This window comes from Balaenoptera physalus (assembly GCF_965194825.1).
Source record: "Balaenoptera physalus genome assembly, chromosome: X".
In the NCBI taxonomy this organism is placed as follows: domain Eukaryota; kingdom Metazoa; phylum Chordata; class Mammalia; order Artiodactyla; family Balaenopteridae; genus Balaenoptera; species Balaenoptera physalus.
The window spans coordinates 68,996,537-69,013,479 of record NC_138903.1 but is presented as its reverse complement, the minus strand read 5'-3'; the positions used below and the strand labels follow the sequence as shown (position 1 = coordinate 69,013,479).

Below are 16,943 nucleotides of genomic sequence, written 5' to 3'. Positions count from 1 at the left end.
TATGACAGACCCACAGCAAACATTATTCTCAATGGTGAGAAACTGAAAGCATTTCCTCTAGGATCAGGAACAAGACAAGAATGTCCATTGTGACCACTTTTATTCAACATAGTTTTGGAAGTGCTAGCTAAGGGAATAAGAGAAAAAAAAAGTAAAAGGAATCAAAATTGGAAAAGAAGTAAAACTGTCACTGTTTGCAGATGACATGATACTATACATATAAAATCCTAAAGATGCTACCAGAAACTTACTAGAGCTAATCAATGAATTTAGTAAAGTCCCAGGATACAAAATTGATACGCAGAAATCTCTTGCATTCCTATACACTAACAACAAAAGATCAGAAAGAGAAATTAAGGAAACAATCTGATTTACCATTGCAACAAAAAGAATAAAATACCTAGGAATAAACCTAACTAAGGAGGTCAAGCCCTGTATTCAGAAAACTATAAGATACTGATGAAGGAAATCAAAGATGACACAAACAGAAGAAGAGATATACCATGTTCTTGGATTGGAAGAATCAGTATTGTGAAAATGGCTATACTACCCAAAGCAATCTACAGACTCAATGCAATCCTTATCAAATTACCAATGGCATTTTTCACAGAACTAGAAGAAAAAAATTTACAATTTGTATGGAAACACAGAAGACCCCAAATAGCCAAAGTAATCTTGAGAAAGAAAAATGGAGCTGGAGGAATCAGGTGCCCTGACTTCAGACAATACTACAAAAGTACAGTCATCAAGACAGTATGGTACTGGTACAAAAACAGAAATATAGATCAATGGAACAGGATAAAAAGCCCAGAGATAAAACCACACACCTATGGTCACCTTATCTTTGATAAAGGAGTCAAGAATATACAATGGAGAAAAGACAGCCTCTTTAATAATTGCTGCTTGAAAAACTGGGCAGCTACATATAAAATAATGAAATTAGAACACTCCCTAACACCATACACAAAAATAAACTCAAAATGGATTAAAAACCTAAATGTAAGGCCAGACACTCTAAAACTCTCAGAGGAAAGCATAGGCAGAACACTCTTTGACATAAATCACAGCAAGATCTTTATTCCCCCACTTCCTAGAGTAATGAGAAAAGAAACAAAAATTAAACAAATGGGACCTAATTAAACTTAAAAGCTTCTGCACAACAAAGGAAACCATAAACATGATGAAAAGACAACCCTCAGAATGGGAGAAAATATTTGCAAATGATACAACTGACAAATTATTAATCTCTAAAATATACAAACAACTCATGCATTCAATATCAAAAAAACAAACAACCCAATCAAAAAATGGGCAGAAGGCCTAAATAGACATCTCTCTAAAGAAGACATACAGATGGCCAAGAGGCACATGAAAAGATGCTCAACATCACTAATTATTAGAGAAATGCAAAACAAAAGTACAGTGAGGTATCACCTCACACCGGTCAGAATGGCCATCATCTACATACAGTATATGCTGGAGAGGGTGTGGAGGAAAGGGAACCCCTTTGCACTATTGGTGGGAATGTAAATTGATACAGCCACTATGGAGAACATTATGGAGCTTCCTTAGAAAACTAAAAATAGTACTACCATATGACCCAGCAATCCTACTACTGGGCAGATGCCCAGAAAAAACCATAATTCAAAAAGACATATGCACCCCAATGTTCATTGCAGCACTATTTACAATAACCAGGTCATGGAAACAACCTAAATGTCCATCAACAGAGGAATGGATAAATATGATGTGGTACATAGATACAATGGAATGTTACTCAGCCATAAAATGGAACGAAATTGGGTCATTTGTAGAGACGTGGATGGACCTAGAGACTGTCATACAGAGTGAAGTAAGTCAGAAAGATAAAAACAAATACCGTATATTAATGCATATACGTGGAATCTAGAAAAATGGTACAGATGATCTTATTTACAATGCAGAAGTAAAAACCCAGACCGTGGGAACTAATGTATGGATACCAAGGGTTAAACGTGTGGGTTGGTAGGAATTGGGAGGTTGGGATTGACATATATACACTACTGATACTATGTATAAAATAGATAACTAATGAGAACATACTGTATAGCTCTGGGAACTCTATTCGATGCTCTGTAGTGACCTAAATGGGAAGGAAATCCAAAAAAGAGGGGATATATGTATATGTATAGCTGCTCCACTTTGCTGTACAGAAGAAGCTAACAACATTGTTAAGCAACTATACTCCAATAAAAATTAATTAAAAAATATAATGAGTCTTAATTTTAGATCTGCTTCTCCCTAGCTGTGTAACTTTGGTTAAATTTTTATCCCTTTCTGGGCTGTTAATATCTATAGCCCCTTTGAGTTGTAATATTTCATGAGTCTATAAATCTCAAACTATACATAGTCCAAACTATACTCTTTATCTTTCCCCACCTCCAAATCTGCTCTACTCTTGGTCTTTTCTATCTTAGTTGATGGTCTCTCCATCTTCCAGTTGCTTAGAACAGAGATGCTGGAGTCATTTTTGATCATTTTCCCTTATAGATCCCACTCTCTGTCAGGAAATCATGTTGGCTCTACATTCAAGATATGTCCAGAGTCTAGTGCTTCTCACCACTTCCATTACTACCACCGTAGTCCAAGGAATAAATTATCTCAGGCCTACAATATCACAATATTTTAACTGGTTTTCCTGTGTTCTATCTTGCCCTCCTTAAATCTGTTCTTCTAGCAACCAGACAGACCTGTTAAAATAGAAATCAAATGACTTTCATCATCAGAGTAAAAGCCAAAATCCTGCTAATGATCTCAAGGTCCTGGATCTAGTCCCTGTTGCCTCTCTGATGTCATCTTCTACTTTCTCCCTTGCTCAATCTGTTATTCCAGCCTGAGAGGCTTCCTTATTTGTCCTTGTACACACCAAGGTAATTTGTGTCTCAAGGTCTTCACACTAGCTTTTTCCTCTGACAGAAACACTTCTCCCAGAGTATCATCACCAAATCAGCAACATCAGTGTCATATGGGAAATTGTTAGAAATGCAAATCCTTCAACACCATCAGAAAGCAACTGAAAATCAAAAACTCCGGAGATGAGATTCAACAATGTGTGTTTTAAACAAGCACCCCCCCACCGCTGATTCTGCTGCAAACTGAAGTTTGAGAACCACTGGTGTACATTTAACATTTAATTAAAAATATTAATTTTAACCTTTTCAAACTGCATTAGTATAAGAAATTCTTACATTTCCTGCTCCATTTATTAGCGTAGTAACACTATTAAAATACTATTATAGAGTTTGTTTTAGGTCACAGCTTGATATTTTAAGGACCTGAGCATGTGAGATTAATCACTACTTTATGACATGACTGTTCTTTATTGCAGATTTTCCTCAGACATCATTACTTTTCTCACCCTAAGTAAGTAGTCTTTGTGTTTTCCATCTGTGTTTTTGCTCAGGCTGTTCCTGTCTCTTCAAATGTTATATTCACCTCTATCTATTCAACTCTTACCCAACCCTCAAGGCCTACTTCAAAACCTACCTCCTTGTAGAAAGCTGTCTTGAATAATGCAGTTCAGAAGAATCACATTCTTTCTATTCTGAACTCTCTTATAGCACTTAACAGTACTACTGCTTTATCTAATAGTTCTAAGAGCATTTTCCATTTTCCTCTCCTTTGACTATAAATACTTGAGAGCAAGGTTCATGTTTGGTATATCATATATCTTGCACACTACTCTAAACATACTGTCTGGGGATGTAGAGGTACTTACTACACCTTAAATGTATTAAATATTTTCTGAACAGCAATCCTAGATATGTCATGAATAAAGTCATCAGAACCAAACTTCTAAATATTAAACCTTCTTGGAAGCCACTTCATTTCAGCACCAAAATACCAGTGTTTACTAAAAGAGAATTCACAATGAATCAGTAAAACATTTCTCTTGCTTTGGCCTATCCTGCAGTACCATTTTCTAAACAATTACAAATCCTTGAGCTGAAGCCAACCTCAAGAAAACTGTTAAGGAAAATTCAAGTAGATATAAGTTGTATTTGGTGCCAAAGGCGGGAAAGGAGGGGAAAATTAATGTTTGCCAAATGGAAGAGAGCAGATTTTAATTTGGTATGAAGTATTGATGATGACATCTGACTATCAGTAAGTGGTAAGAAACACACCAAGTGATAAACCATACCTAACCATAGAGGACCTTTTGTTGATATAAGGTTGCAGTGAGGTAGTGTTTGGTAGAAAAGGGCAGGTTGAATCAGTGCCACCTTTAGTGTAGAACAGTACCTTAGATTGCCCCAAGAAAGGCATAGGGCTAGGGACATATCTCCTTCTATACCTCTCTAAGCATCAAGATTTGAATCCCCATGAAATCAGGTTGAAGTAAAAATCAAGGGCAAGCAGGAAGAGTCACTAATAGGTAACTGAGAGGGGAATGTGACTTCATAGACAAAGGGGCACTCTCACACTTTGTTCCTGAAAATAGGGGGAAGATGGTATTATGGGATGACTCAAGTATAAATGTACCTCAGTTTTTGTTGTTGTTGTTGTTATTTTTTAGCACAAGCTGAGAGTAACTCCCTCTTTTCCTCTCAGTTTGTCTCTTTTGCCATACTGCCATCCCCAGAGGGCCAACAGAGTCTGCCTTGGCATCTCCAATTCATGAGGCTCTAGGGCAAGCTCCAGGAGAATCAGGATGCAATAGGTCCAGAACTCTGTAGACCTCTTCTCTCTGAAGCACACAGTGGCACTCTGAAACATTTTGCCTATAGTCTTAATCATGTTGTCAATGGAATAAGATACAATGACCCTGCAAATGTTGTTCAACCACCCACCAGTCTCTCTGACAATTGCCAAGCATCCCTTTAATCTTTCATATCCAATAATCTTGCATTTTGCTGAGTGTCAAAAGTGCTGTCCAGGATATTTTAGGACTAGTTCCTATAGCTTTAGTAACCCAAAAGAGCACCATGATTATAAGAAGCTTTGTTGGAATTTCTATGTTTCTGTATCATTTGCAGTCAGCAGTACTTTGTAGATTGATATATTGATATACAAATGGAATTGTAAAGCAAATTAAAAACACTTTGAGCTCTTGCAGTTCTTTATTCCCCATATGGTGCCCTTTTCCCACCCTCAAATACATTGAACATCTTGAAGATCAATTTTCAGACTTATGTCAGCAAGTCGTCCTCATGCAGTTATTGTATTTCCTCATGCAGCACTGTTGATTGGCATGTGTCTGTTGAAGGAGAAGTATCTTATTTCAAACAAAATACATGTCAGGTGCACATATTGGAATAAGGCACTTACCTGATTCAGAAGTAACAACCTTCAGTAATTTGATTTGGTTCAACTTATTGATTGGCACAAAGAAGCCAAAGGAATGTGAGTTGAGATGATTAAATGTGATAGTCAATTTTTCAAGTGAGGAAAAATACCATCAGCCTGACCAAAGAATTAACGTGCAACTACTAAACATGCTCCAGGGGAATTTCAAAAAGTAAGCACAAACCAAAATAGCTTTATGAAAAAAGTCCTGTGAAGAAAAGTTATCTTCATACAAACATGACCAATTGAAATGGGCTAATTAGATTCACGATGTGAAACAAAGCTTCATTTCTCATGGCCTGTGGAAATTTTAAGATAGAAATAATTCCCCCTAATGAAGATATTGCTGTGTGATATAATGTCTTGACAGGATGGTCAGCTGTCTCTGCCTATTTGGACAAGTTTGGCATTGGGTTACCTCTCAGTTTAGTTGAATGAGAGGCCTCTTTTTGCTTTCCAGCAAACCGTTAGACTTTATTTGTTTAAAATGTTGCCCACCATTTATGGAATAAACATTTCCACTTCATTTTAATTTCATTTCATAGGAGAATAATAAAGACAGTACAGTTATTGGTCACAGCTGTGTTAATGTGTTGCATGTAACCTTAAGAATTATGCTGTCAAGCCCACAGAGCCAAGGTTTCTGGTATTCCCTTACAATTTGGCTACAAGGTAAAGGAGGGATTTTATTTTAAAATATTCATGCAAATTAAAAAATCTATCTTAAAACAGGCCTTTAAAGTAATAAAGACCCAAAATAACAAATTTGTGTCCAGAACGGCCAGCATGTTACAAGATAATTTTGGCATCAAATTATAAAACACAAAGACTTTTTTTTCTGACTCTGCATTTTTACATTTTGATGTAGTACAGAGGTGATGATTTTATTGTTGATTTTCTCCAGGATAAGATGGAAAGTTGTCTCTTTCCTCCTGAGAGTATTACAAGTTTTGTGAAATTTAACACTCATTGAAAAAAATCCTCATTGTTCATGTCCATTTTGAACAATATAATTATAATTGGAATCTAAGGAGGGGTGGGAATGCATAAAAGGAGGAAGTTTCCCTAAGTTTTTTTCTATGGCAAAGTTGCTAAAAGATATTTAATTTTTATTTTAATATATGGTCCACTGGTGATGTCTCATGTAGAAAGGATCACTACATTTGAAAACAGAGATCACAAAATGTATATTGCTAGGTATAACAATGGCAAATTATTTCACTATATCATCCACTCCAGCATCTGGACAAATTTAGCAAGTAACAAAGAGATCTTGCAATTACATCTAGAACATGTTTACCTCTCTTGTTACAAGCAGGCAGACTAGCATAAAGGCAATCTTAAACTGAAGTGGAGAGTGATAACCTAGTAACCTTAGATTTTTACAAGTAATTAAACTAAGAAATTGTCTTGAGAAGTTATTCAAGTAAGGCTTGCTGAATTCATTTGAAATACACTAAAAAAGGAGTGCAAGAGATGAAACTAAGTATGAGACACAATTAACAAAAAGTCTGTTTATTCATAAACTTGCAGCACAGGAACCCATCTGTCTTCACGTTTGTTTCAGCAGGGTTTCAAGGGTGCTAGAAAGAAAGTTTTATAGAGTAAAAAGAGGCAATACTAACACAGGGCATGATTGGCAAACTTTCTATTAAGTGGTTATTAAGATTTTTTAATGGAAGACTTTCTGATTGGTCTTCAGATGCTTTTGATAATCCTTGGTTGGCAGCAAGGAGGCAAGTGAGAAGTTTGGGGATATATCAGAAGAAAGGATTGTTCAAAGTTTGAGGTAGAGGGTTTTCTATGGCTAGCATTTTCCTGAAACAAGTGGAGGTCGATGGGGTACATTTTTATAGAAATGGTCCTTATGAAACACTGACTGCCATAACAGGCATCACCCCATTATAATTCAATACTTCCACTATGATTAGGAAGTGACTAATGTTCTGTACTAATGGCATTCTTAATGTTTTCACACATTCTGGCAAGCATAAAATCACAAATTCCACAGAGTCTCACTGAGCCAACACACAGAGACACATACACATATTGATATATATTTATGTGTGTACAAACACATATACATAAAACCCCCAACCTTTATCCCTTGTGCTTGAAGAGCTGGCTCACAATAAACAACTGCTTAAGTTGGTTACACTGATCAAAAGACATCTTTTAATGAATCCCAGGCAACAAATCATAATGTTATGTGATCACTAGAGCAAATCATATAAAAAGAAAAATCTAATGCCAAATATATCATTGTAATACAATCCAACTTCAGAAAGTTTTTCATAACTTACAATGCAGGTGTATTTTATTTTGAGAGAAAAACAGTGGAAATAAAAGAAATAATTGGATTGGGCCTTGTGGGTTAGAACATTTAGCGCATCAAAAGTGACAAAAGGTTAATTATTACTGGTTGAAGTAACTATTTTTTTTTTTAAGATTTAGGTAGCTATCCCTGGATTGTTGGTCAGTATTATTATCATTAGCTCAATTGTAGGGATGAATGTGACTTTCACTGCTTATTTGCATAGTCATGCTTGGGCCTGGCCAATACTCTACCATTACCACCATCTTCCTTTTATTAATATTTCATTTTGAATGACAATCCTCTATTTCTTCATTTACTGTGTTGAAATATACTGAACAGGGACAGCTCATTGTATACTATCATAAAGAGACTTCTTAAAGTTCTTTTTTAAATTGGGCCCTACATACAATAAAACAGAGATCCACCATCTTTAACTGACATGGAAAGAGGTGAAAAAAAGGAGGGAATAAGATAGGCTAGGGTATACCCCACTCCACAGCCACCCTCATCCTCAGGACCTAAGAACACTACCTAGCTCAAGCAGTATAGAGTAGTGGTTCAAGGTTTAGGTCCTAGAGCCAAAATTACCTGCATTCAAATTATGGATCTGCTGTTTTATTACACATTTAATCTTGAATAAGTTAATTATCTGTACCTTGATGTCATCACTTGTAACTTGGAGTTAATATTAGCAACTCTCTCTTGGGGTTGTTGTAAAGATTAAGGTGAATTAATATATGCTAAGTACTTGGAAATTATGGCTGGCATAGTAGTATTTTAAACTCATTTAAGTTTAGCTTTAAAGTAATCACATGCATTGTGTTGATCAAATAATAGCTATCATTTATTGAACACTGACTACATGCCAGGTCCCTCCCTGAGGGATCACTGCAGACTGGTTGGGTCCATTTCACACAGGTCCTTGTTCCTCTCAAGGTGACCTGTTCTACATGATTCTTTCTTTCTAGGTTCTGGTAACACTTTCTCTCTTTTTCTCTGTAAAACTAAGTGTTGGGTTGGTTCTGTTGCTTCTAGTTTCTTTTGGACCTGTCTCATCAGGATTTTTGTACAGTTTGGGCCCTTCTCAATTGTTCTAGGTCGTAGTTACATGTCTGCCTGCATACTGGATGTAGGCTCCTAAAAATAATACATAAATCATGGAGCGCTAAGCAGGAGCTTACTGAATCAAAGATGTATCTCCAGACAGGCTCAGGTTTCCATCCTGTTTGGGGTTTATTTCTCTACCCTTCCTCCTCCTTGTCTTCTCACAAGGCCCATCACAAAATCTCCTCTGAGTAGTCTCCTTACATGAGATACTCAATGACCAACATTAGTCATACTAATTCATTCATTCAACATTTACTGAGTGCCCCTTAGCGTGTCAGAGGTTACATAGATACTGGCAATGCAGACATGAATAAAACATGGATCCTTGCCCTTGCAGAGCTCCAGTTAGACTGCTGAGTATTCAAGAACTTCCTCACCTTCATAGCTTTTGCCTGGCTCTGCCTAGCCAAAGCCTCATACAAAGTAAAAGCTTGGGACTAAAAGAGGTAAAAAAATTATACTTGTGGAGAATCTTAAAGTTCCTAAGAGAACCACAAGATATAATGGTGGTAGAAGGAGTAAAGGATCCAATTCAACCACATACTGTGTTATTAGGCTGTCAGTGACTAGGTCACAACCATCTGTGGTGGAGAGAAAGCCATGTTTTCTTTCATTTCTTCCCTGATATCCTTGATGAATAAGTCAGGAGGGGTGAAAGGGATGCAGGTGTGTGTTGGGAAGGGAAACAATAAAACATCCATATGATAAAGCCTAAAGTTTCTCCCATATTAATACTGGGACAGAACAAGGCCCACTTTTCTTTTCTATGCCCTGATATCTACATAGGAAGTCTTAGGTGCTTTGGGGCTTTGACAATCATATTAAAGGGCAGAGGAGGGTTTTATTAAAAGGTGTCTATAGAGATAACTCTAATTAAAACAAACAAACAAAAAACACTAAGGGCAATCTAAGGGTAAAAGAGGGATCATATTTTATGTATGAGAGTCCGCAGGTTCTTTTCAGCTGCCTAAATAAGATTGTTCTGAGACTTAAGAGTTGGCCTATTGCTCAAAGCTTTGCTCACACCCCACCCTACCTTCACAGGTTTTATTAATTTAGTTTAAGAATTGCATTGCTTCTGACTACAGACAAATCCAGGTTCTACTCCAGACTCAGCCACACAAAAGATGTGATGCCGAGTTATTTAACCATTCTAAAATTTCTTTATCTACAAAATGGGGCTAATAGTACAGTCTTTGCAGAATTGCCTGAGGAGTGCATCTTTAATGCATATGAAGAGTTTAGCATAATACCTGGCACACAGAAAATGTCCAGATTGGGGCATTTTTCTACCTCTCTTCCCTTTTCCTAAATTTATCTATGAGTGCAAATGTGCAACTAAAAATTGACTTAGAAATGTGGGAAAGTGCCTAGCTCAGACATATTGGAAACACAAAGCATCTTTTAGAATTTTGCCAAGGGGCCACCCTGGGTCCAGACTTTAGTTCCCTTATTCCCAAACCCCTAAGTCCCTTCACAGTTGGGTTTTGTCTACTTTGTATTTCCTTTCTAGACAACACTTTACGTTTGTTACTAAATCATCACTTGTCCTCATTTTCATTTGCAATGAAGTTTTGTTTTAATCTTGGAAGTGAGGGGTCCAGATTTCTTCCTGTGATTAGAAATAAATGGTTTTGTCTACCTGTTCAAGCCAATCAGTAAGAAAATATACCCAAGAAGAGCTTTGTTCTAGGATCTATTCTATACAGCTATGAGGATCAGATTTCTAAAAAGTCAAAAGCCCTCTACCCATTGCCCCCTACAGATAGATAGATAGATAGATAGATAGATAGATAGATAGATAGATAGACAGATAGATGAATACAGGTAGCTTCAAAGAACTTCCTGGTATCAGGCCAGAGTGAGTCAGATTCCTCTGGGCAGATGAAGTCCAGGTCCATTCAGAGAGTCCAACAGGCTCCTTCTCCAGAGGCTCACAGCTTACAGTGGCTGCCTGAGGTTAATAAGCACTGAACAGTTGGTATGAGGCAGGCACTGTGCTAAGTTCTTTATACACCTCCATCTTATATAACCTCCCAACAACTCTATGAGATTGGTATTACTTGCTCCATTTTGCAGATGAGGAAACTAAGGAAACAACTTGCTCAGGGTCACACAGGAGATGGAGGAACTGGTAATTTGAAGGCAGCTCTATCCAATTCTGAAGCCCATACTCTTAACCAATAAGCTCTACTACCACCAATATATTCTCTCCAAGCTATCGAAGTGTGGTCGTTGCCCTTTCCCCTTGAATTTGCACACATCCCTAGAAGGCATATGACATAAGCCTTATTAGTTAGTGACATCTCCATTTGTGAATTTCAAATACTTTCTTCATTCCTTCCTTTATTCACTAAACATTTACTGAGCACCTACTTGCCACCAGGCACTGTATAGGTATTGGGGGTACAAAAATAAAAATAAGACACAGACCCAGCTCTCTAAAAGCTCACAGTTTCATAGTCTTTTGCCAATAAACACACTTGATTTGTTGGGGGAAAGCAGGAATATATTGATAAAAATGACTTTCTGTTTTGTTCATCTCTGTATCCCAGCTCCTAGATCAGTGCTTATCACGGAGCAGGTACTCAAAACTAATGAATAAATAAACAGATTGGAGCATCCAAGACAAGGGTTCCCATCCTCCTGGTTTTGCAAAGGAGAATTCTTGATGCCAGATACCAAGGTAAAGATTCTAAAGGATTACGATTCTGAAGAAGTGCCAAGAAAGCAACTTCCTCCATAAATCATGAGACAAATAGCCAATTTTCCCCTTAGAGTACCCTGTGCCTTATGCAGTGACAAAACAGAGAATGCAATAAGCGATGAAATGGATACATCCTGCCCATCGAACATTTCTGAGACTCACATGAAGTTTAAGTTGCTACCCTTAGCTAAGCAGTGTGGTCAGTGGTGTATTAACTATCTGATTTCTTATGTTGGCAAAGTGGTTGATCACATATGGTGCAGTAAGAGATGCTGTCACATGTCAACCTGCAATCCTGTCTACCCAAGGATATGACAACTGCCTAACCTACATTTTAATCCCCAGGACTGGTCTGTTACAGAGCTTGAAATTCCCACTCCTTTGGTTTAGGGTAGTGGTTAAAAAATTTTTGAACTATGGTCAAACAGCTCTTGATAAGATATATAAACAACTGAAAAAAAAAAACTACCTGGAGGTTTAAGTCATTGCCCAAGGACATTTTGATATCCTTGGCAAAGGGAGAAAGTTAGCATTGAGTATACTAAGACAAGGCTTATGTATGACATTTCAGTGAGCTGGGTGAGAGCATGGACTAACCAGCCTCAAACATCTCATCTCGCTAAAATACTCCAACAAATTTGGTTCAGAAATTTCTCAGCTTTTTAAATCATCTTTATTTTAATCCTACCTTCCAAATACAAAGCCTTGAAGCATATGCAATTCACTTTATATGTAGTCTTATTGGATGGTCCCAAAAAGCTTGGGAATATCATATGTCCAATAACTGTCTATATAGGGAAAAAGTATCCCAGGATAAGAAAGTATCCCAGGATTGCAAGAGTGGTGGGATGAAATCTGCCACTAAAACTTGGGAATACCATTAACTTTATGGAGTGGCACACATATGCATTAGGATACTTTTTGTCTACTGACAAAGTGATTTATCAAAGAAGCATATATATATACGAATATATTTATATATATATATTCTATTGCAGAGTGTGACTATGAAGGCATCAACGAAACATGAGAAATATGTAAATACAACTTTCCCAAATGAGTCATAAAAACATGCTTTCTTTCTCAAAATGAAGGAAATAGTTTTATTTGTAGAAACATAAGCATGATCATTTAAGTTTAGATTTCTTCTTAAAAAGCCCATTTAGATTCTGGGCAAATCAATGGACACAAGTCATTTATGAATAGTATAATTGGTCAAGATCTATTTGCTGAAGAAGAGTTCAACCAACTGGGTTCTTATCATCCCTGAAAATCAAATGATCTGGTCATATGCATTTGTCTTCTCTCCATCCTTTTGAATGATTGAAAACCATCCTCTTAAGAATAAATAAAGATGCTGAGTAATATTATATTACATTACATTTTTACAGTATTGCATAGTTTACTAACATTTATATACAGTATCTTATGAAATCAAAGTGAACTCACTCTGAAGTGTTACTGTCCCATTTTATAGTTGAGGAAACTGAATATAAGTGATTAAGTGACTAGCTCAATTTTATATAGCTAGTAAGTAGCAGGATCACACTTGAACTCAGGTCTTCTGACTATAATTCCAAATCTTTAGCCATGACACTTCATTCTTATTATGGAAGCCATTTACTTCTGTCCATTGGTAACAATTATATTTTAAAATCTTTAGTAAAAATGCATGAAAACACTGTGCCATGTAACTTTTCCTAAGTAGCAAATTGAAGAAACTATGTCTTCTGGAAAATATCATAAAGCAGCTACATTTGTTTTCCTATATAACTGGATATTGAAATGATTTGGGGGATAGGGTCAAGGGAAAAACAATGAGCAGTTTATTTGGTTAATATAGTTGCTAAGGCAATAGGAGCCTTTCACTATTTATGTCTTTGAAAATCAAATGCTTTGAACCAATACCAAAGTTAAACAGGTGCTGAGTTGCTGCCAAAGGCTAGTGTATCTGAATATAGCATTTGTTCGAGGAGTCCTTTTTCTAAAAGAGAAAATATTTTTTACAGAATCATCAAATCACTTCAGTACCCAAATAGTAATGTCATACTTTTGCAGGTAATCTACAGTGTAAGACACTGTGTTATAGGCCTATGGGGATCACTTTCCTGGAAAATCTCCAGTGGCATTTAGCAGAAAACTATTCCAGGAAAGCTTGGACCAGTCTGCCCACCACTCTACCGCAGTTTTCTCATGTGTACAATGAAGAAGTTAATAATATACAATAATATTTAAAGGATCCTTGCAGCTCTGATGTCTGATGTTCTTTGAAATTCAAGCAACTGGCTTACTAAAGCTCTTTCTCTTTGAGTATAAGAAGTGCCTGGCATTTATGCCCATCCTAATTTAATCTGAAATTTCAAAAGAGGGGGAAGAGCAGAGCTTTCTTTGGTCTAAGCAGAGGTGTTGTTAACCCTGCATCAGTTCTGGCCCTGAAATTTAATGGCGAGCACCTGGACCTTAGATTGAGCCAGGAAGTCTACACCTGACTCTTACTAACTCTAAGCAAGTCACCCTAGGCTTTGTTCTTTGATATTAGTGAGCAAGCAATTGGGTTTATAAATATAGGGCTATTATAAAGGGGAGCAAATGAATGAGTAGAAAGAAGCTGCTTTTCAATTATAAAAGTTTTAAAAGTAGTAGATTCTTATCACAGCATACACGTGGGTGTATGTAAAATGTATTTTATAGTCAATAGCTCTGCATTATTCTTCTGGGGAAATAAGGCTTTTATTGGCTGGGTGAGGTTTTTGCCATTTTTGTCAGATGTCATCTTCCACACAGAAGCAGTGTGGATCAATATCAAAGGATCCAAGTGAGAGTAAGAGCAGGTTATACTTTTTCCACCTCATCTCAATAGCTGCTTGATGTCTTGAAAAGCCACACTCCTTCTCTACATAGTAATGATAAGGACACTGTTTTGTTCTCTTGTAAAGTCTCCATATACAAGCCTAATACAATGTTAGCTTCACTATGAGTATTAAAGACCTGTCCTTTCTTTTAGGAGATTTAGCATTTACCTTAGTTAATATGGTAATTTTTGCCATACTAAATAGTTTCTATAAATGTTTTCTAATTTTTTAAAAGGTTTAAAATTTTTATTTTTAGCTAACATTTTCTCAATTTCTCTTTTGAAATCCACATATAACTTTCTAGTCATTTTTAGTATTTGTTGTCAATAGCATTTATTGCCAATAATATGGTAGCCATTTGTTGATTAGACATATGCATTAAAGTAAATGCATCATTTACACACTACTTTCTATAAAACAGATAAACACAAGGTCCTACTGTATAGCATAGGGAACTATATTTGATATCTTATAATAACGTATAATGGAAAAGAATCTGGAAACGTATATATATATATGTATATATATACATATATATATATATAACTGAATCACTTTGCTGTACACCAGAAACTAACACAACATTGTAAATCAACTATACTTCAATAAAAAAGTAAATGTATTGTTTTAAACTTTTTGTACCTTGAATAACACTCAAAATAGCTGAAAGTAATCTTTCAAGTTCATTAGTTCTTTTCCCTTTAATTCTTTTACAAAAAAAGAAAAATACCCTGACTAAAAGCAGATGGAGCTGTCAAGGATCACTCACACAGGTGAGCTGAATTGAGCTGATTAGTTGTTAAGTGCTTACAGCTGTTAGGTTAGACTTTGAGGAAATTGTAGACGATCAGGGCCTCCCCTTCCCAAAGAAGATTTGGAGCAAGCATCATAAAGAAAAATAGAATTGTTTTGAGAATTAGGTTTCTTGGATTTGTAAAGTAAAATAAGGAAAAATGAAAAGCAAAAACTGCAAAGACTTCTTAAATTAACATATACAGCAGAGGATTTTGAACAGTTCCTTGTCTTAAAAGCAAGTTTATAGTGAGAAATAACTCAAACATCTTAAAGCAGACTTAATGAAATGTAAAGTTTCTCTGTGAAATTGCTAACCATTTTTTCCTTAAAATTTTGGTGACAGCCTAAAATGAAAAATAACTCATTGAAAGTTGAAATCTTGCATTTTTTGTACATATTCTTTACACATTGAAGCCTCCTAAAATATGTCAAAAGCAAACAGAATGCTATGTGGGCAGATAGTTGAGCAAACATCCTCAGTTTAACGTTAAGTCCATAAACCATGTGGATGGGTAGGCTGAAAATAAAATGAAAAAAAAAAAGCTTAATTACCTTAAAGTGTTTTTGATCATACAGTTTTACTGCCTAAAAGCAGGAAAAGAAGGCCCAGCAAAATGAAATCTGTATAGTTGCTCATATGTGGAAAGTGATCATTTATTATCCAATCCACCCTGCACATGACTGCTAGATAAAATACCACAATTATTGTAGTGTTCTATTACCAAACACTTCCAATGGCTCCCCATCATCAGACAGATTAAAGCTCTAAGGCTTGATCCCAAAGGCAAGACTCTCAAAGATTCAATCTTAAATCACCTAATGATATATCTTGTGCAAACTGAGGAATTTGTCTGCCGCCATAGTTTAAACATTTAATTTTTAAAGCCAAAGTTACTGATAGGGAAAGGCAAACATTATATGTTTAAACAACTTATTTCTAAACCTAAGAAGTTACAGAGTTAGAGAAAACAAGTAACTGACAAATAGGGTTGATAAGCTTTAGTCCTTGGGTTCTTGTGAAGGATTGGCAACCCTGTGCCATAGGCATTAATTGTAACAAGATGGGGGGAAGAGCCCTAACCTCAAAAGAAGCAGGAGCTGAGTCACAAGAAACACATCACTTTTCTTATCAATCTCAGCCACCCTCTATTAGTCTACTAATTGATCTTAGTACACCCTACTGTGCCTTCATTAAATTGCTTCTCAAATCCTAGAATATCTACCAAGGGATAGTGCAGTACAGTGATAAAAACATAAACTGCATGTGTTTTATTCTGACACTGACTAGCTGTATTACTTTAGGCAAGTTACCAAAACTCTCTGTTTCTTAACTCTCTGTGTTAGTGAATATTAAATGAACCAGTATATATAATGCTGAAGACGGTACCTGTCACATAGTAGCTGCTATATAAGTGTTTGCTATTATTATTTTTCTTCTCCCTTCTTCATAGACCAGTTTAACTCCCATTATCTCCAGGAAGTCACATAACATCCTTGTGCTCCTTTGATCTCCTATAATACTTATAATCATTATGAGTCCTTTGACATTTCAGTTTATGCCACCATAGGAAATAGCTTACACTGTTTTAACATTATTTTAAACTGTTTTTAATGTGTTCAAGTCTTGCCTCTCCTAATAGACTATGAACTCCTTGAGAACAAGAACCATGCCTTATGCTATTTTTCTCCCTCTGAATATATCATTTCACAAAAGATGCTCAAGGAATATTTGTCAAATGAGTGAGTCAATAACTGGTTATCATAGAAAGCAAATATTTTTACCACAAGAAAGAAGTGAGTATTTCTTCTTCTTTGAAGTATAGCAACAGTAAATGCTGGG

At 36.1% G+C, this 16,943-nt stretch overlaps 1 long non-coding RNA gene across 1 annotated transcript in view; it reads left to right on the top strand.

The window, feature by feature from the left end:
* LOC309653147 overlaps nucleotides 1-16,943 on the top strand; it is a 425,233-nt gene that overhangs the window by 395,346 nt on the left and 12,944 nt on the right. The window lies entirely within an intron of this gene.